The sequence below is a fragment of the Notamacropus eugenii genome, chromosome X (assembly GCF_028372415.1).
Source record: "Notamacropus eugenii isolate mMacEug1 chromosome X, mMacEug1.pri_v2, whole genome shotgun sequence".
NCBI lineage: Eukaryota > Metazoa > Chordata > Mammalia > Diprotodontia > Macropodidae > Notamacropus > Notamacropus eugenii.
The window spans coordinates 24,088,326-24,106,586 of record NC_092879.1 but is presented as its reverse complement, the minus strand read 5'-3'; positions in this window follow the sequence as shown (position 1 = coordinate 24,106,586).

The following is an 18,261-nucleotide window of genomic DNA, read 5'->3' as shown; positions in this document are numbered from 1 at the left end:
TGGTTTCCCTGCATAGATTCTCTGAAGCATAGCCTTCCTTTAGAGCAGACTGTCATGATGGTCACAAGACCACTAGGCCTCATCTTACAACACTCTGTCTGAAATCATGGTGGGAATTTCTGTCATTTTGACTTTAGCTAAAGGATAATGGATTCTTCTTCAGGCCCTCCTTTTAATTATTTTTCCATTTCTCTATTATAGATGTGTTCCTTGTAAACAACATGTTGTTAGCTTTTGGTTTCTAAGTCACTCTACAATGCTCTTCTGTTTTATGAGTTGGTTTATCCCATTCACATTCCTAGTTAGGATTACTAATTGTGTACTTTCCTCCATCATATTATTTTGTATTTTCCTTCTTTAAGAGTTCCCTTCTTTAAGTGCTTTTTTTTCCTTTGCAATAATTCGTCTTTTAATCCACTCTGCCTGTCATTCATCCCCACTCCTGCCTTTCCTGAGAGCAAATCCCAAAATCTGAAATAGAAAGAAGTGTCTTAGGTCATGGGTAGAGGAGATAGCACTGGAAGGGAGGTTTGACTCCTCATCCCAGCTCTGGAAGATTTATATTATATAGGATATAGACAAGGGTACCTGTAAAGGTCATTTAATCACTTCAGTTGTGCCTGACTCTTTGTGACCCCATTGGTCTTGGCATAGCTAGATACTGGAGTGGTTTGCCATTTTGTTCTCCAGCTCATTTTACAGATGAGAAAACTGAGGCCAACAGGGTGAAGCAACTTGCCTAGGGTCACATAAATACACAGTTAAGCAATTTTGCCAAGAGGATAACTTGAAAGCAAGGTAGAGTGAGATGGGTATCAGTACAATGTTTTCAATAAAATTGGGTCAAAGTGAAGACACAAGGGGAATCCAAAACATAAGCTCTAGTGGATCCACACAAAACAAGTGGACCCAAAACAAGACCTGGGTGTGCTAACCTAAAACAGAAATATTTGGGATGGAGTCAGAATCTGAGGGAATCCAAAATTCTTTGTAGCATTTCAAGGCATTCCTAGCAAGTTACTGAGATTACAATGACTTTCTGGGTTCAAGCAATCTCTAGTCACATAAAGGTAGATTCAAACAGTAAAATGATTAAGTTTTCCAAACAATATGATAAAACGTTTTCCACAGTATTTCCCCGTTTGGGTTTCTTAAAGCCCAACATTCTCATATTAAGAAAAACATAAGTACAGAACCAGAAAACTGGGCTATGATGTCAAAGGGAGTTAAAAGAAGTCTTGCTCATTGTCAACCTCCTTGTTACCTTGCTCATCTAGAACTTGATGGAATTCTTTTAAGGGGTGGGAGGGTCCAGATTGGTGACAAACTTTTCCCAATGCCTCCTAGTCAGAGGGATCAATCTGAGAGAGTGTCAGAATCTCTAGAAGGCAGCTAGGTGGCTCAGCGGATAAAGTGCCTGGCCTGAAGTCAGGAAAAAACCTGAGTTCAAATCCAGCTGCAGGCACTTAACTTAGCTGTATGATCCTAAGCAAGTCACTTCACTCTGTCCCAGTTGCCTCATCTTTAAAATGAGCTGGAGAAGAAAAGGGCCAAGTATTTCTGCCAGGGAAACCCCCAAAGGGGTCACAAAAATCCGGACACAACTGAATAGTGACTGGATAATAATAACAGGGACAAAGGATTTAAACTTACTTTAGGAAACAAATTTACTGTTGCCATGAGTATCACCAAAAATCATAATCCCAAAGGGTTTAACAGTCATAATCTCACTCATCCCTTAAGGTGATAAAATTTGCTAAACAGACTTGATAGGTAAATAAGTCACGTTACTGCTTAAACTACATTTACAGGGTTCACAATGGATTGATTGAGAGGGGAGATAACCAAGAAAAGTGTCAGGGAATTCCTCTCTCACACAGTTAGCTATAGTAGCTGACAGCTAAATCACTTTAGGAAGCTTAAATTTGCCTTTGGCTTCTCCCTGAGGAATTTCAGTAAACATTCCATAAGTCAAGTTTTGGTAAGGAGAGATTAGTAAAAACAGAAAACAGGCTTTCAGTTTGCAGAAAGTTGTAGGAAGAGTGTCCCTGATCCCTGAACAATAAATAGAAGGAATTTGAGGATACATCTCTTGCAGACAAACATAAACACCATGGAATATAAAAGTCAAAGTAATACGATGATGATTATCCACCCTTCTGAAAAGAATTTGAATATTTTCTCCACTCAGCTTTCAGAATTGTAGGAGCTGATGGGTCATATGGATGGCTCTTATTTAAAGATAGGATTTTCTTGACTCATCAGAGACACAAAAGGACGACAAAATCTATGAACTAAAATGGCTCTGGCATTATTATAATAATGATGCCTAGCAAAATGCTCATCACCAAACCTCCTAAAATCTTTCATCGGATTGCATGGTTATTTCATCTTCGAAATTTTACACGGTCACTTAGCACTACATTAGATACACAAACTTTTATTAATCTCACACACTTTTAAATTCACATCCAACTGAAAGGGAAATGGGAAGGTTTTGTCAGAACTTCAAAACTTGTAGTCATTTTTACTTTGGTTGGTTCAGCTGAAGTTACCGACACGTCTCGGTGACACTTGGTATGCAAGGCACCCTTGTGCTCCTTGCAAACATATTAGAAGAATCTCCTTCTAGAACTTCTGGGAGAGGTGTGACTCCCCTTCTCCTCGGGGCTTTGGGTATGGATACAATGGCTAGACAAGTCCCTGTGAAGAGGTATAATAAGGAATTTTTTTATAAAACAATATGCCATTTCTCCCTTGCAATTCAATTGAATAAAATGAGCCTTTGAAAAATAAAAACAATAAGTGCTCTTTCTGATATGTGAAAAATGAAATTCAGGTTTCAGCAACATCTAGCAAGATGTACTGAGAAGTCCATTTTCTGTATGCACCAAGCACATAAGAATTGCTTCTTTGTACCAGTAGTGAAAGTTGCTTTTTAAAATTTAGCAATTGTCGGTGACGATCAACCTTGATTTCATTATAATGTAGCCATGCACCCTTAAACAACAGGAACATTCACAATCGGATGTTTCTATTCAAACTTCTGAGTAATACACTTAAAGTCATACTGCTCTTTTTTGTCTTGCTAAGAAGTGTGATCAGAGAGATATCAGAGAGTAGAGAACCTGGTAGAATATGAAACGCAGAGAGAGATGTTCGTGCCAGCAAATATAACTTCGCTGGTCTGGTCCTCTCTGATCAAAAACTGGAGCAGAAAAAAGGCAAAGAAATCATTGGCCAGTTAAGCATCTCTAGAGTCCAGGAACTTTGCTACAAGAGACAGGATCCTACCCCCAAACCATTTTTCACTGATGTAGAAAATGATCCTTAGGAAATGGTCAGGGACTGTCTTCTCTGAACTTTATATTTTCCCCCAAGCCTAGGATGCTGACTGGGCCAAGAGGAGGTGCTTATTTAATGTTTACTGAGGTCCAGCCTTTCTGGAAAGGCATTTGGGATTGTACTTTAATAAAGTGACTAAAAAGAATCTCCCCTTAGCCACAGAGATGCATGTGTGCTGGGTACATTAGCCAAGGAGGTGAAAAGTGAAGTTTTAAGCTAAGAAAACTTGACTAAATTTTCAGCAACACTTTGTGCTGGCAAAGAACAAGAGTCAAACTAGAACCCTCTCACTTGGGGAATGGAGAAAGGAATTGTGGGGAGGCATTATGTGCCAGGCTCTTTAGAAATATTTCCTTACTTAATCCTCACAGCAACCATGGGAGGCAGGTGCTGTTATAAGGCACATTTTACAGTTGAGGAAACCGAGGCAGACAGAGATTAGATGACTTGCCCAATGTCTCACTCGATCCATAAATGTCTGAGGACAGACTGGAACTCAGGGCTTCCTGATTCTCGGCTCTGGACCCCATTCACTGCACCACCTAGTTGCCTTGTGGTACCTGACTCTGGTCGAATATTATTGTGCCATAAGAAATGACGAATATGCAAATTTCAGAGATACTTGGGAAGATTCCCAGGTACCAATACAGGATAAAATGAGCAAATTCAGAAAAACAATATGTGCCATGAAGGGTGAAGAAAATGTACTTCTTCCATTACAGAGGTGAGGACCTTTCGGTATGGAACACTGCATTTACTGTCACACATAGCTGACATGTTGGTTTTGTTTCTCTCCTTTCCCCCCAGCCCCATCTTCTTCTTGAGAAATGGCCTGATATTTACGGGTTGGAGGAAAACAGTGGAAGTTATCTATTGAAAATGAATTTCCAAGACACATGAACAACAAGGTGGAAGACTAGGTCTTCTCTCTTACCTCTGGGATCTCTCAAATCCCTCCCAAACAAAATAATTCGTGAAAGATCATACAACTTCAACTGTGAGCTGAACAAGAGTTGGAGGGTACGTGAAGGAAATCAAGGGGAATGGGGGATGGAGAGGAGTGTGTGATGGCCTGGGGTCAAATCAAGGATGAACGATGAGGGGAAGACAACCTCTGTGATCTCAGGAAGAGAAGAGGCTACAAGGGAGTGAGGGGAAAAGGAGGGGAAGGGAATGAGGCCTTACTGTTAGTGGGAGAGGGGTCCACTGGCAAATATTCCTGTGGGTGGTGAGAGATAGTTTGTTAAGGGAGATGAGAGCTGTCTACGGGGTTGGCCTTCAGGATTTGGTGCTGGAAAAGTCTACTTGTCCTACATTGAGGGGGGAGGCAATTTCGAATCTCTGGGTGCAACTGCCACTCGGGGGAATGGGAGACCATGGACACAGGGAGGACATTTTGAGGCAAAGGGAAAGGGGGAGGAACTTAACCTGAGGAGGTTATACTTCACTGGTGGGATACATCAGCAAGGGTGTGGGGAGGAAGAAGCTCCATGGGTCAGTGTCCTCTCTGAAACCTGCACTAATTGGCATTATTCTGGCAGCTGGGCGCAAGAGATAAGTAGGATCATGGTGTAAGCCCTGTGAGGTTGTGGCAGAAAGTGCCGAGAAGGAGAGCCCAGAATGCATACCTGGAAACTTTGATGATGTGAAGAATACAGAGAAAATAGAGACTAGCTGATGCAGGGGTCAGGAATCAGAGAATGGGGGTCTAGAGTAGACAGAAAGAGAGGGGAGGAAATGAAGAAAGTGAGGGAAATTCTTCTGGGAAAGAGGTACAAAAAATGAAAATTTGAAAACAAATGAACAAAAATAACTAAACAGGAAGAGGGGAAAGAGGAAATCTACTTGACTGAGAGGGAAAAGGGGAGGGGGAGAATTATATAACCAGATAAAAACAGGAGAAGAAAAGGAATGAAGAAACAAAACCCCAAAGGGAAATGGATAAGAGACAAGAAGAGGGGAGCAGAGGTGAGTGGAAGAGAACCATTGGGGGAAAAGGCACATTAAATAAAAAACAACTTTAAAGTAAGTGAAGAAATATCTAACTGTGTTTACTGGAGAAATCAGGGGAAAAACATACCTTGGAGAAATATCCAATATAAGAGACAGATGGAGGAATACACAAACCTAACTCTTAAACTTTATATGTTCAAGAATTAAACAAACCATTGAAATGGAAAAGAATTACAGGCTCGATAAGAAAACAAAATCCAGCAATCTGTTATTTATAATAAACATATTTTGTTATTTAAAAACGATATATACAAAATGAATGTGTGAGGATCAAAAAATAATTGACAATGCATCAAGGTAACCCAGTTAATCCAGCTGCCATCATCCTATCTGACAGCACAAAATCATTCAAAAATTATAAGGAGATAAACAAGACAACCATATTTTCCTGAAAGGAAACAGACAACAAATCAGTATCAATAAGACACTCATATTCCAAGTGTCTTAGCATTGAAATTGAATTGAATATTTTTTTTGCGTTTTGAGTTCCAAATTGTCTCTCTCTCTCTCTATTCCCATCCCACACTAGAGAAGGCCACCATTTCACACACACACACACACACACACACACACACACACACACACATTCTATGTATTTGTATATATGTAAAACCATTCTATGTGTACTTTTATTTATCCGTTCATTTTCTGAAGGTAGTTAGCATCTTCTTTTATAGGTGCTTTGTAGTTGATTTGAACATTCATAATACTCAGAATAGCTTAGTCATTCACAGTTATCCTGTGAATAATATTGCTGTTACTGTACATCATATTCTTTTGTTTCTGCTCATTTCATTCTTCCTTATTTCATTCAAGTCTTTCCACGTTTTTCTACAATCATGGAGCTCATCATTTCTTATAGCACAGCAGTATTCCATCACAATCGTATATCACAACTTGTTTAACCATTTCCCAATTGATGGGCATCCCCTCACTTTCCAAACATCCAGGTTTATAAGGGAAACATCTGAGCTTCAAGAAGACACAGACTGTATCAATATCTCTTTTTTTCTCCATTATATTTGAATTTATTTTAAACTTCAATACAAAATAAGAAAACATTGCCATGTACATAGCAGAACAGAAAAAAGGATTCAGTATAAAGCAATGAATGTCCATTTCAAGAAAACCTGTAAAATAAATACTACACATTATTTTCCAAACTGCCCAGCTTTTTCTTTCCTTCCTTCTATGTTTGTATGTTATCTTTTGTCCTCTGCTGTGCACTTTTTATTTTGTTTTTCCCATTCTTACCCCACCACGAAGGCTACAATGAAACATGGATACACATACACGAACACACACATATACATAAATATACATACACACATATACATACATATACATAGATATCCACAAGCGTACACACATAAGCACTCAAACGCATACACCGCATTATCTTTATTTCCACTTATCATCTGTCTCTCTGTAGGTGGATAGCATCTTCTTTCATAAGTCCAAGTCTTTCCATGTTTTTTCTAAATCGACCACTTCATTTCCTACACCACAGCATATCACAACCCAATCACATTCTATCTGGGAGATTGTGTATGAGAGTTTTCCCTCAATTTTCTGCATTCCCTCTATTCCTGGTTACATAGGTTTTATTTATACAGAAAAATCTTAATTTAAAATAATCAAAATTACCCATTTTACACTTCAATACTGCTTTCACCTAATAATACGGTTTTAGTTCTGCTACTGCTGAATCTAGTTTCTTTACATCTTTTCCACCTGGTTTCCTTGAAGTTTCTGACCCTCTGTTCTTGCAAATGAACTCTGTTAGTATTTTTTTTACTCAGTAAGATGAGTTTTAGTAATTTAATTGGGATGGCATTACATAAACATATTAGGTAGGTAAAACTGTCTTTTAAAAATTATATTACCCATGCACAATAAATATTACTTCAATTATTTATATCTAACTTTGCATAAAAGGTGTTTTGTGTTAATATTTTTATTCCTGTGTGTGTTTTGGCAGGTATACTCTTATTTTTTTACACTGTCTAGTTATTTTATATGGTCTAAAATTGTTGATCAACGTGGCTGACACATAATGTAGTTTGCCTATTTTTCTCTTTCGATTAATTCTGATTTTAGCTTTAACTTTGTCTGAGATCATGATTTTTTATATAATAAATTCTGTTTCTGGCCTTTATTTTATGCTTATATGTAACTCTCATTTTATAGCATTTCCTAAAAGCCACATATTGTTGAACTCAAACTTTTAATCTCTAAGTTTCCATTTTATAGCTAGATTCATCCCATTCCACATTCTAAACTATAATTACTTCTTGTATATTCTCTTCTTTCCTATTTTCCTCACTATCCTTCTTCATTCTATTCCTATCCCCCCTCACTCCTCTACTTTACTTCTATCCAATACCTTGCCCTTGTATTCCTTAACCTACCCCCCTCCAAGGATCCTTCCCTTCTCTTTTCCTTCCACTTTATTCTCTTTCCCTCTTATTTCTTTCTAAATTTAGAAGACATATATATGTATACACACACACACACACACATGTTGTTCCTTCTTTATCCTATTCATGTTAATCTACACACTTTTCTATATCCCTATCCTATTCCTTGTCCCTCCCTTAGCCTCTCCCCCTTCCCTTTTCCTCTTGCCCTCTTATTTCTTTCTGAATTGAGGAAACATTTATACTCTTACTCATTTAGATATATATATGTATGTTTCCCTCTTTAAACAATTCTTGATGAGAATAGGTTCCAGAACTATCCACCCTCATCCCCCATCCAATTCCTCTATTTCAGTTCTTCCTCTCAGACCTCACTTACATAAAATAATGACTTTTTTGCCTTTTCCTACATCTTTTAGCATTTTAGAATCACATCACATTTGGCTCTATTCCACTCTTTCAAACTGCCCAATTACTAATGACAATCTTAGACATACAGTTTACATTTCCACATATAAAAAGTAAATACTTTGTCCTCATCAAGTTCCCTGTAATTAGTTTTTGATGATTACCTTATATTTCTCAATTTCGTTTTATCTCTTCTGATAATAGCAGTATATATCCATAGCTGGCATTTGAGAAGCAAACAGCCATAGAGAAAGCCAAAGTGTCTTTGAGCTATTTGCATAAAACATCCAGTTGAGAACTTTCTGGGCAGCTGAGAATGAAGTGAATGGAGAAGACAAGGGAAGTAATAGGGTAGCATCATAGGTGGAGAGGAGAGGATGATCTCTCGGCCCATCTGGTCCAGTCCTCTCATTTTGCAGATGAGAAAATGGAGGCCACGTGAGTTTAAGTGACTTGTCTCAAGTTATAAAGGTATAAGTATTAGAAGCAGGATTGAAAGCCAGACTTTCTGGCTCTATTGTCAGTGTGCATTTGAGGGAATTAAGGGAATTAGGAGAGCAAGTGGTTAGCTGTGGGAATTGAGCGAACCAACCACAATGACACCCTCTTGTGACTCAGTTCTGGAGCTAGCTCAGTTCTCTATTTTTTTCCTTATGGATCTAATCCAACTTCTGTGCTGTGAAAAAAAAAAAACTTTTTTCAATTGTGGGAACTGGGAGAAAACTCAATTGCATTGTTTGAACCTAGCCCTGCGGAGTTGGGAAACTGGATCACCTCTATCTGTGGTTTAGAGACCTTTAACTTAAGGACCCCTAAGGACCAGAAACCCAGTCAGAACCATAGAAGGATGCAAGGGTCCTCACAATTGTATATCTCAAACAACCGATATGTCTTATCTGAAAACTGGTAAATTGGAGAGATTTCTGGTTGTGGAGGTGCGGTTTGATTCATTTCACACGTCTTTGTGATCTCTTGGATGGCACTCAAAGTCCTTTGTCATGAACTCCCTTCTCCCTCTCCAGTATTCTTACCCTTTACTCCCCTGCATGTATTCTCCCATCCAGTGACAACTACCTTCTGGCTGTTCCAAGGAGGGGCTGTTCTAAGCCCCTCCATCTCTCAGTTCTGGGCATTTTCCCCATGCCTGGAATGCTCTCCCTCCTCTGCTATAACTGTTGACCTTCCTGGCTTCCTTGAAATCCTAACTAAAGTCCCACCTTCTACAGAAAGCAATCCCTCTGAATTCCAGTATCTTACCTCTGTTCATTATTTACTCTTTATCCTGTATGTAGCTTGCTTTGTATAGATTTGTTTGCATGTCTCCCCCATTGAATTGCAAGCTCCTTGAGGGCAGGGATTCTCTTTTGCCTCTTTTTGTATTGCCAGCACTTAGCACACAGATTGATTGATGAAGGAAACTTGATCCAGATTACAAACTCCTTTAAGATCACTGCCTAAAGCTTCCCATATTTTCTTGTGGTTCTTTATTCCTTCCATATAGATGTTTATTGACTTGGCTTCCTCCCATGTGTGGGGCCATAACGTCTCCTAGTTTGGCTAATAGTTCAAATAAATGTTCCTGTTTCCCCAGAACGTACAAATTTGGCATGGGGAAGGTATCAGGTGGGCAGAGGAAGGAGCAAGACTCAATAGCATGTACTGTGCTATGTAACATGTTTGTAGTTTGTCCTCACATTTTTCAAAGACTGAGGGCACAAGGTGCCAGTGATATCCATTGTGCGATCAATCAGAAGGCATGTCTGAAGATCCTACAATGAGTTTCACAGATACCAACACAAAGGTGAAATGTACCTGACCTCAAGGAGCTTATATTCTAAGTTGGGGTGACTTTGGTGGAGACATCATGCCCATATAAGTAGATACCAAGTAGTGAACATAGGGTACTGTGAGGAGAGAGCAGGAAAGGCCTCATGGAGAAGTTGGCCTTTGAGCTGAGGACCAGAGGAAATGCTATGAGGAATAAGCCAGAAGCCCCTCTGGCTGGAACATAGGAGGTGTGCAGGTTAAGAAGCAAGCTCCAGAATGAGAATTGGGTTCAGAGGGCAGACCAAAGCATATTTTTCTCTTCTTAAAAAAAACTGATTGGTAAGAAACCTGGAATGGTAGTTAGGAGCCAGGCTGTGGCCCAGTCCTCCTCCCTCTTCCACATGACAGCTTTTCAAGCACTCCCAGACTGATGGAATGACCTTCCTGGAGCCTTGTCACCAGGATCTCTCAGTCCTTCAAGCCTCCCTCCAGTGGCATAAGCAGGAGCAGCCCTGCTGTACTCTCGATTCTTTCTCTGTCTTGACAATAGAACACCCAGAATGGACCATGTTCTTACACATGTGGTCTGAGCAGGGCACATACACTGGCAGGATCATCTTAGTGATCATATCAGTCTTAGAGAATAGTTTCTGTGGGGGGAGGGGAGATGCCAACCTGTTGACTTTTACTGAGTTGGCATTTCACTTGAATTTCCAGGTGTTTTTGTTTTTAGCTGAATTGCTACCTAGCCATGTTTCCCCCACACTCCAAATCTAGTTCTTGTGCAGATGGTCCTGGGAAAGCAATTTTAATAAGAGCAGATCAACAAGTCAAGCACTTCAGAGAAAACAAGACAAGAGGTTCTTAGTGATCAAAGTTTGGTTTCCATCCTTATTTTAGTTTGTTAGGAAGGTCTTTTCTTCTGAACCTGCTACTCATCTTCTGAAAGGTACAGGGATAGAAAGGATTTTTAGACTAGAGAAATGTTTCTTAATTATTCTAGAAAATCTAAAAAGAATAAGCTAAGAGTGATTCTGGTGAGTTTTGATGATCTGAAAAGATGGATGGAAAAGGTGATAAAGGAATATACATGGAGGTTGGGGAGAGCAAGAGGAAGGATGTGGGAAATTAACCCATATCAATGGGATGTAGAAGTACAAGTGTATAGAACAAGTAGAAAGAACTGGGAAGGAAGGGAATGGGTGACACTTGAACCTGACTCTCATTCGTAATGGTTTCAGGAGGCAGGACTATACACCCAACACACAGAGTTGGATACAGAAATAAATTTTGCCAGCTTTCACTGCTCCCAAAGGGATGTGATCCAGGACAAAGTTCACTCATTTATCACCTGGTGTGAACTCCACAAGTTCCTGATCCAGTTTAGGGATGACTGGCTTGTCCCTGCTTGGGAGTGTCAGGAGAATTCTGCTGGATTCAGCTGCTGTCAGCTGCCTAGGAGATTCTACAGGCTCACAGCAACTGGACTATAGGTTCCCCTGTGGTCTGGGACTCCTGCTCTGCTTATCCCACTGCAGGCTTCCACCCTGGGTTGGAGGTTAGAACCCAGTCCCCTATCTGCTCCTGGCATCGGAGTCACAGGGTTACTGTTTGTTTCTGAATTTGTTCCATGCTCATTACATGGCTAAGCAGCCTTCGAGTGACCACCCCTCTCCACCACCCCAAGGTGCTTATCTCCCTTTTCAGTCCGACCCAGACCAGGGTAGTGGGTGACAGAGCTGCCAGATGGTCCCCATTCCTGCATTACTTCAGTGATCCCTGAGATGTCTTTCTGCACAGTGCAGGGACACAGCCAGTTTACCCTTACATAAACTAATCAGTGTGACAGAAACATGGAGAAGACACTTCTCAATGCTAACAATCAAAATTTATTCACTAGTATTATGGAAACATTAGTATATTAACAGTTTTTAATTTTTTTTATTTTTATTTTCAATTCCAAATTTCCTTTCCCTCCCCTTCCTCACCCATTCAGAAGGTAAGAAATATACCACTTATACCTAAGAAACCGTACAGAACATATTTAGCATTATTAACATGAAGAAAATAGCCCTTTGGGCTATCAAAATTGGTCTCCTATACCACAGTATGCTCTTCATAATATTGAAAGAGAAGCTACAAAAAACTAAATGGCCTATTAAAAAAATGGAGACAGTCCAGATAATCAATGGACTCTCATTACATTTCACCCTCTGGCTGATGGCTATCCCCATAGTCTATAGAATGGCTTACTAATAGTTATTCTAATTCTCACTAATATAATCCAAATAACAACATTGCTTAGGGTTTGAACATTTGGTACATACAAGCATTAATATTACACTTGGCACTTTCAATTAGTCCCATGTTCTCTGGTGGCAAGTGCTCTGCAGATAAATCCAAGAGCTAAAAAAAAGCATGTTATAAAGTCTCTTAATTTCTTCACCATTCAAGCTGATGTCCTGAGATTTTCTGTTTGATGATCTCTGTCACGTCCGTTGACATTCAGGCCGGGCAGGGCTAAAGTCTTTGACTGTTTGCACCACCTCCAGTGATGCTTAAGCAATCGTTTTGTATCTCGGTGAGGTTTGCTTGTGTCTCTGGCAAGCCCCAAAATTGTAACCCCTCTGCTTCCAGTAGGATGTCTAAGTAGGTGGCAGTTCCCACTCTCAGAGCATTGAAAATATTTTGAGCATCCTGCTTTCACAAATGTGATTTACAGGAACAGTTGGATATCAATTAACCAATCAGAGAATGAAGCCATAAATGCTTGGTTGCAAAGGGCTGCAAGGAAGTTCTGTGAAGTGCCAAACAGGAAAAAGTGTGTGATGTGATTTCCAAGGAGAGTCAGGGTCAGGGTCAGGAAGGCACTGATGATGACATCACAGCACTTGCACATCTGTTAAAAAGAAAATGAATTTGGTAGATCTATGTATGGAAGTCATCAAAGGACCCAAAAACATTTTGCAGGTCTATGGGTGACCCAGTCCACGCTCTACTTCAATACCCCAGTGGTCTCCACTAGAATGAACTGCTGATGGGGAAGGGGATCTACTCTACCGCATTTTGTTTCTTTCTGTGAGAATTTGCTGCTCCTTTTCCCAAATCAGTCAAGAGTGGAACACTAATTCTGAACTCACCCACCAATCCAGGGTGAATTTTCCTTGGCCTATTGTTCAACTAGCTCACTACTTTTCTAATGACTGTTTTCTAGTCAGTAGACTCTGCATCCTCTAATATTTAATTCACTCGAGTCTTAAGTACCTATCTTCCCTGCAGCCTGTGCAGTATAAGGTGGGTCACAGTTCCACATAACAGCCTAGGCCTTAACTTACTTCTTGATTGTATGGACTGAGAAATGTGATCTATGATTGTTCTCAGTCATTACTGTCTGGGCATAATAAACAATTAACAATGTTAGTCTTTCAAGAGGGAAGCCTGTGGTTGCTCATGTACAAGGGAGATCAAAATCTAGCCTTGAGCATGGGCAGGTTGCGATATTTTTTGTTGTTGAGCTTATTAGAGAGTAGGCTAAAATAATCAATTTGCCATTCTGTCCCTGGAACATGGTTGTTGGTGATGAATTCAATAATTGAAATCCAATGGACTTCAATAAAGGCCTAACCTTGTGGCAAATGGACCAAAAGAGTGCTGTGCATGGACTCATTCCCTTTCCTATCTTTAGCTCCAGTTTGTCATCAATCCAAGATTTGGGGGTAATGCAGACTTCTCCAGAGGAGTCTACCTGTTTGGGGTTGTACTTCTCTGATACCTTAGAGGACATGTCAGTGAGATGGGTTGCTACCTCCTCATTAAGAAGGCTTATTCTTGTCCCCTCAGCATTGAATCTATTGGTTTTAAGTCATTTCTACTTCAGCACCAACTGAGTGGTGGTAGTTTCAACATTTTTGTCACGGGGTAGGGAGGGGGAGAGGAGGGGGGTTTGATCCACCCTAATATAGGAACTGGTGTTCCTACTGTTAGTGGTATACTAACCATAGTCAGGCCCTTGGTCTACCTGACAGCATAACATAATAACAGGGACAGTTTTTCCCACAATACACAATCAGTGTATCTAATCTGAGGGCCAGTAGTTATCCTTTTCTTCCCAAACCCTAGTGGTACGTAAGCCTTATCTCCCTTTGGCTTGCTCCACAAGGACTAAGTCATAAAATCTCCCGCCGAACTAACTTCAAGTCTGTAAAAGGAGTTTGAATTGGCATAGGGGACATGGTATGCTACAGTGCTTCCTTCACTCATTTTAATGCATGCTACTCTTTTGGTCCCCATTCAAAATGTCTACATATTTCCTTCTAACTCTATACATTGATGGTTTCTCCAGAGAACAGACAACTTAACTAGTTTCTTCTTTATCTCTCTTTTGGGGGTTTGAAAGCTAATATTTTCCATTTTTGGAAGCAGATACTCCCTTTGAAGTTCAAATCATCCCTAGGAACTTAATTGAAAGTAACAAGGATGAGGATGAGGAAGAAGATGAGGGGAAAGGGGGAAGAAGAGGAAAAACTAACATTTGTATGTTGCTTACTACGTGCCAAATACTATGCTATGTGTTCTACAATTATGGACCTTTCTGTACCATTTTGGGGGTAACTGCCTATTCTCTATTTGCTAATCCTTTCTGTGACCTCTAATGCCTTGTGCTTATCATGTTCCTTAACTAATATGTCATCTATATACTGCTGTCCAAGGCAGGTGCCTGAGTCCATGTTAGCTAGATCTTCTCTGCAGAGATTATGGAAGAATACTGGTTTGTACATTTCAACTAGTCTTGGTTCGGAAGCCAGACAAGAATAGGTAGGGGGTCAGACTGGGTCCATGGGACCATAATATGCCAACCCTTGGTTTACATGATCATTTAGGCAAGACAAAAATTAACCCCCTTAGGAACAAACCACCAACCTGATTTCCTAGAGCTTGCCAGCAATCATCTTATCCCTGTAATCAATGTCAAGTTTTCTTCTCTCAGTCGAGGTAGAAGTCATCCGTCTCCCTGCAAGGTGGTGGGCTGGCAAGACTGCAAATCCCTGCCAGTCAATCAGCATTATCTTCAAGCAAATATGAGTCACAAGTGTGGGGGAAACAGGCAATAATGCTCAGTCTCAACCCAAGAGTAAAAGTAAGATGAGTAGATTTTTTTATAGGTCTAACTAACTATGGTGATTAGCTGGTTACACCCAAGTTCAGATTGGTGGCCAGGAAACTAATTTGTTTGCCAATTAATTTTGTTGATACCTACAGATGTAAGCTAATGGTGAAACTGTCTACCATTGGTGTCATTCCCATTGGTGGTCTGTCATATTTAGAAAGCCCATATCTTTATCAGTTGCCTATGAAAATACACATTGCTTACTAACCTATATTTCATTAAGCTTCTCTTAGTTTGGAAAAGAAGTTATGAGGCATAAACATCAACAATACTTCAACATAAAACAATGACGATAAAAAATGGGAGTCAGATATATCACAGACTGCAAACTTATTCTCAGTCCATCTTGCGCTTCTTGCCCAGGTGCCCAGTCTTAGTTCTCTTTCAGTCACTGGGTACTATAATATGCTTGGCCAAGTCCCCATCTCCAGTGTCCATAGATTTCGATGTCTTTCTCCCTCAGCTGCCAGATGTTGGGGACTTTTACTTGTATTTCCTGGTCAGAATTTGGTCTGATGTGTTTTTTAGGACTTTGTGGGAGAGGCCTGGTTGGGGGTGGTGGTGATATGCTCTACTTGTTCCTGCTACTCTGCCTCTTTGAAATACTTTTAATTTTTAAACGTTATTTCTTTGAAATAGAGGGATTTTCCAAACTATACTAAACTAAACTAAAGGTTGACACTTTCAGAAGGAAAAAAAACACACCACAAAAAGACAGTACGATCACATTAAAGATTCAATCTTCTTCTGGATTGACTTCCTGGCAACGCGGGGATCCCGTGCAACTTTCAGGATCAGGTAATTGGAGTATTTCAATGAGCGGACTTGGAGGAAGAGAGGGGACGCATTCTGGAGTGATTAAGATAAACTGGCTGTGTTGCTGGGAATGCGCTATGCTGAGAATCATGCTCATGGCAATATTTCTTTGAGCACTGTTCATGTAGATATCAAATGAGTCCAGGCATCTGAAGGGTGATTTTGTGATGGCCCACAGAGAAATCATGAATAAAAAGTTTGAAAAAGACTGTGTATCTCCTGAGAAAACTTCTGTGGCCCTGAAAGCAGCTTTGTTTTCCTCTGCAGGCTGGACGGTTACAGAAAGGGTCTCATTCTCGTGATCCAAGCATATCTTCCCCAAGAGGGACCACTGAGATAGTAAGCTCTCAAAGTAAAACTTGCATTGTAAAGGAAGACTCCTTCTATGTTTCTGGTATATTGCATTTTTCTTAGATGCCATTTTACGCAGTGTTCTAATAAACTTTTCCAAATTCTTCACTTCAGCGCTTAGATCTAGATATCTTTCTCTTATCTCTTGGAATTGTTTCTTCATTTCTTCCTCGCTTCCACAAATATGGTTTTCTGACTGAATAGTCTGTTTTAACACCCTAATTTCTTCTTTAAGAACAAAGACAGCTCTTGTAACACCTCTATGCTCAGAACACATGTGTTTGGCCAGAACAGTCTCCTTCTGGAGTTCTCTTCTTTTCGTGGCTAGCTCTTCTTTTTTCTCTTGCAGAGAATTCAGGTGATCTTGGAGCCTACTTTCACAATCCAACACAGATTGGTGTTGGGTGTCCACTTCTAAAGTAGCTTGGCTTTGTTCTTCCATAAGGGATTGTAATAACTTTGAAACTTGATTACATTTCACCTTAAACTCTTCAAATCTCAGTTCCTCATTTATTTTCAGTTGCCTTAAATTCTCCATCTTTTCCTTTTGGATTTTTATCTTTTCCTCAACTTCTTTCATCTTTTCTTTAGTTTCTTGAGCTTTCTTCTCCAAAACTGAGAGATTTGTGGATTGCTTTTCAGTTTCATCCTCAAACTCTTTCAATTGTGAAGAGATATTTACTTCCGCGAACCTTATTTCTTTTAAATATTGATAATGACAATCAATAGTTTCTCGATTCTTCTTGATATCCCTTTCCAGTAAACACAAATGTTTCTGATATGCTGACAACTGTGCTATTCTGTTTTCTACCTCTTTTGCCAAATTACTTATCTGGACTTCTATATCACCCAAGTAAGTAGGTGTTGATTCTTCACATGAGCAATAGCACCCCCTATATACTTCATCGCCAGAGGCGGTTAAAATTTTGCGACAGTTCTTGGAGAGTCCCTTATCATGCATCACTGTATGGGCCATAGGGCTACTTTTAACAAGCAGCACAGACTCTATGCCTACTATATCAATCAAAATATTAGCCACCACGGCTTCGTCTATTTCTAAAGTTGCGAGAACGGATGGAAATTCTGGGTGAAAAACTGCTTTCTCTGTTACATCGTACAACTCACACTTAAATGGTGACACAATTATCTGTGGTCGGAGAGGGTCTGATGGATAAACCTTGTGCATCAGCTCCCGAAGGACTTGTTCATCACTGTGGTTGTCACAAATAAATGCAGGAAGAAGGCCCCTTAAGCAGCACTCAACAGCCAACACAAACTCAGGGTCCCGGAGACGGATGCAAGTGCCTAGTGGGCCTAGAGGTTTGAAAGTAAACTGTCCTTGTCTATGGGCATCTTCTATTGCTTCAACCAGGGCTGGAATCTGGGGTCCAAATCGTCTTAGTGGCTCAGACCTACAGTCTTTCATGTGCTCTAGCTGCCGTTGTTTCGCATTCAGGGTTTGCTGTACACTTACTTCTTCTTTCTTAAGTCGAAAATGTTCTCGATCATCTTTTTCTACAATTCGATGAATTTGTTTTATTTCTTGAATAAGTGTCTCTTCTTTTTTCCTCAGTGTCTTTAACTTTTCCTTTAACATGAACATTTTCTTCCCTTTTTCCAGCTCTGTTACTTCCTGACTCTTTTTTGGGTCTTCGGTTTTCTTCCGGAGGTGCTCTGCAACTCTTTCTAACTTACTCAGTTCATTTTGGCAAGAATAAAAGAAAGCTTTGCCTTGAATATAATCCCTGTTTGACTTCTCAGCTTTTTCTTTTCTCTCAAGGAATTTGGGCTCTAAGGAAGCAGCTTCTTCATTTAACTTTTGTATATTCTCTTGAATATATATCTGCTTCTTTTGCGCTTCATCAAATCTGACCTTTGAAGCCTCTAGTTCCTGATTTAATGTCACAGTTTGTTGCTCCTCAACACTTATATTACTTGTCAGAGCCACAATGTCTCTCTCAGTTTCAGTCACTA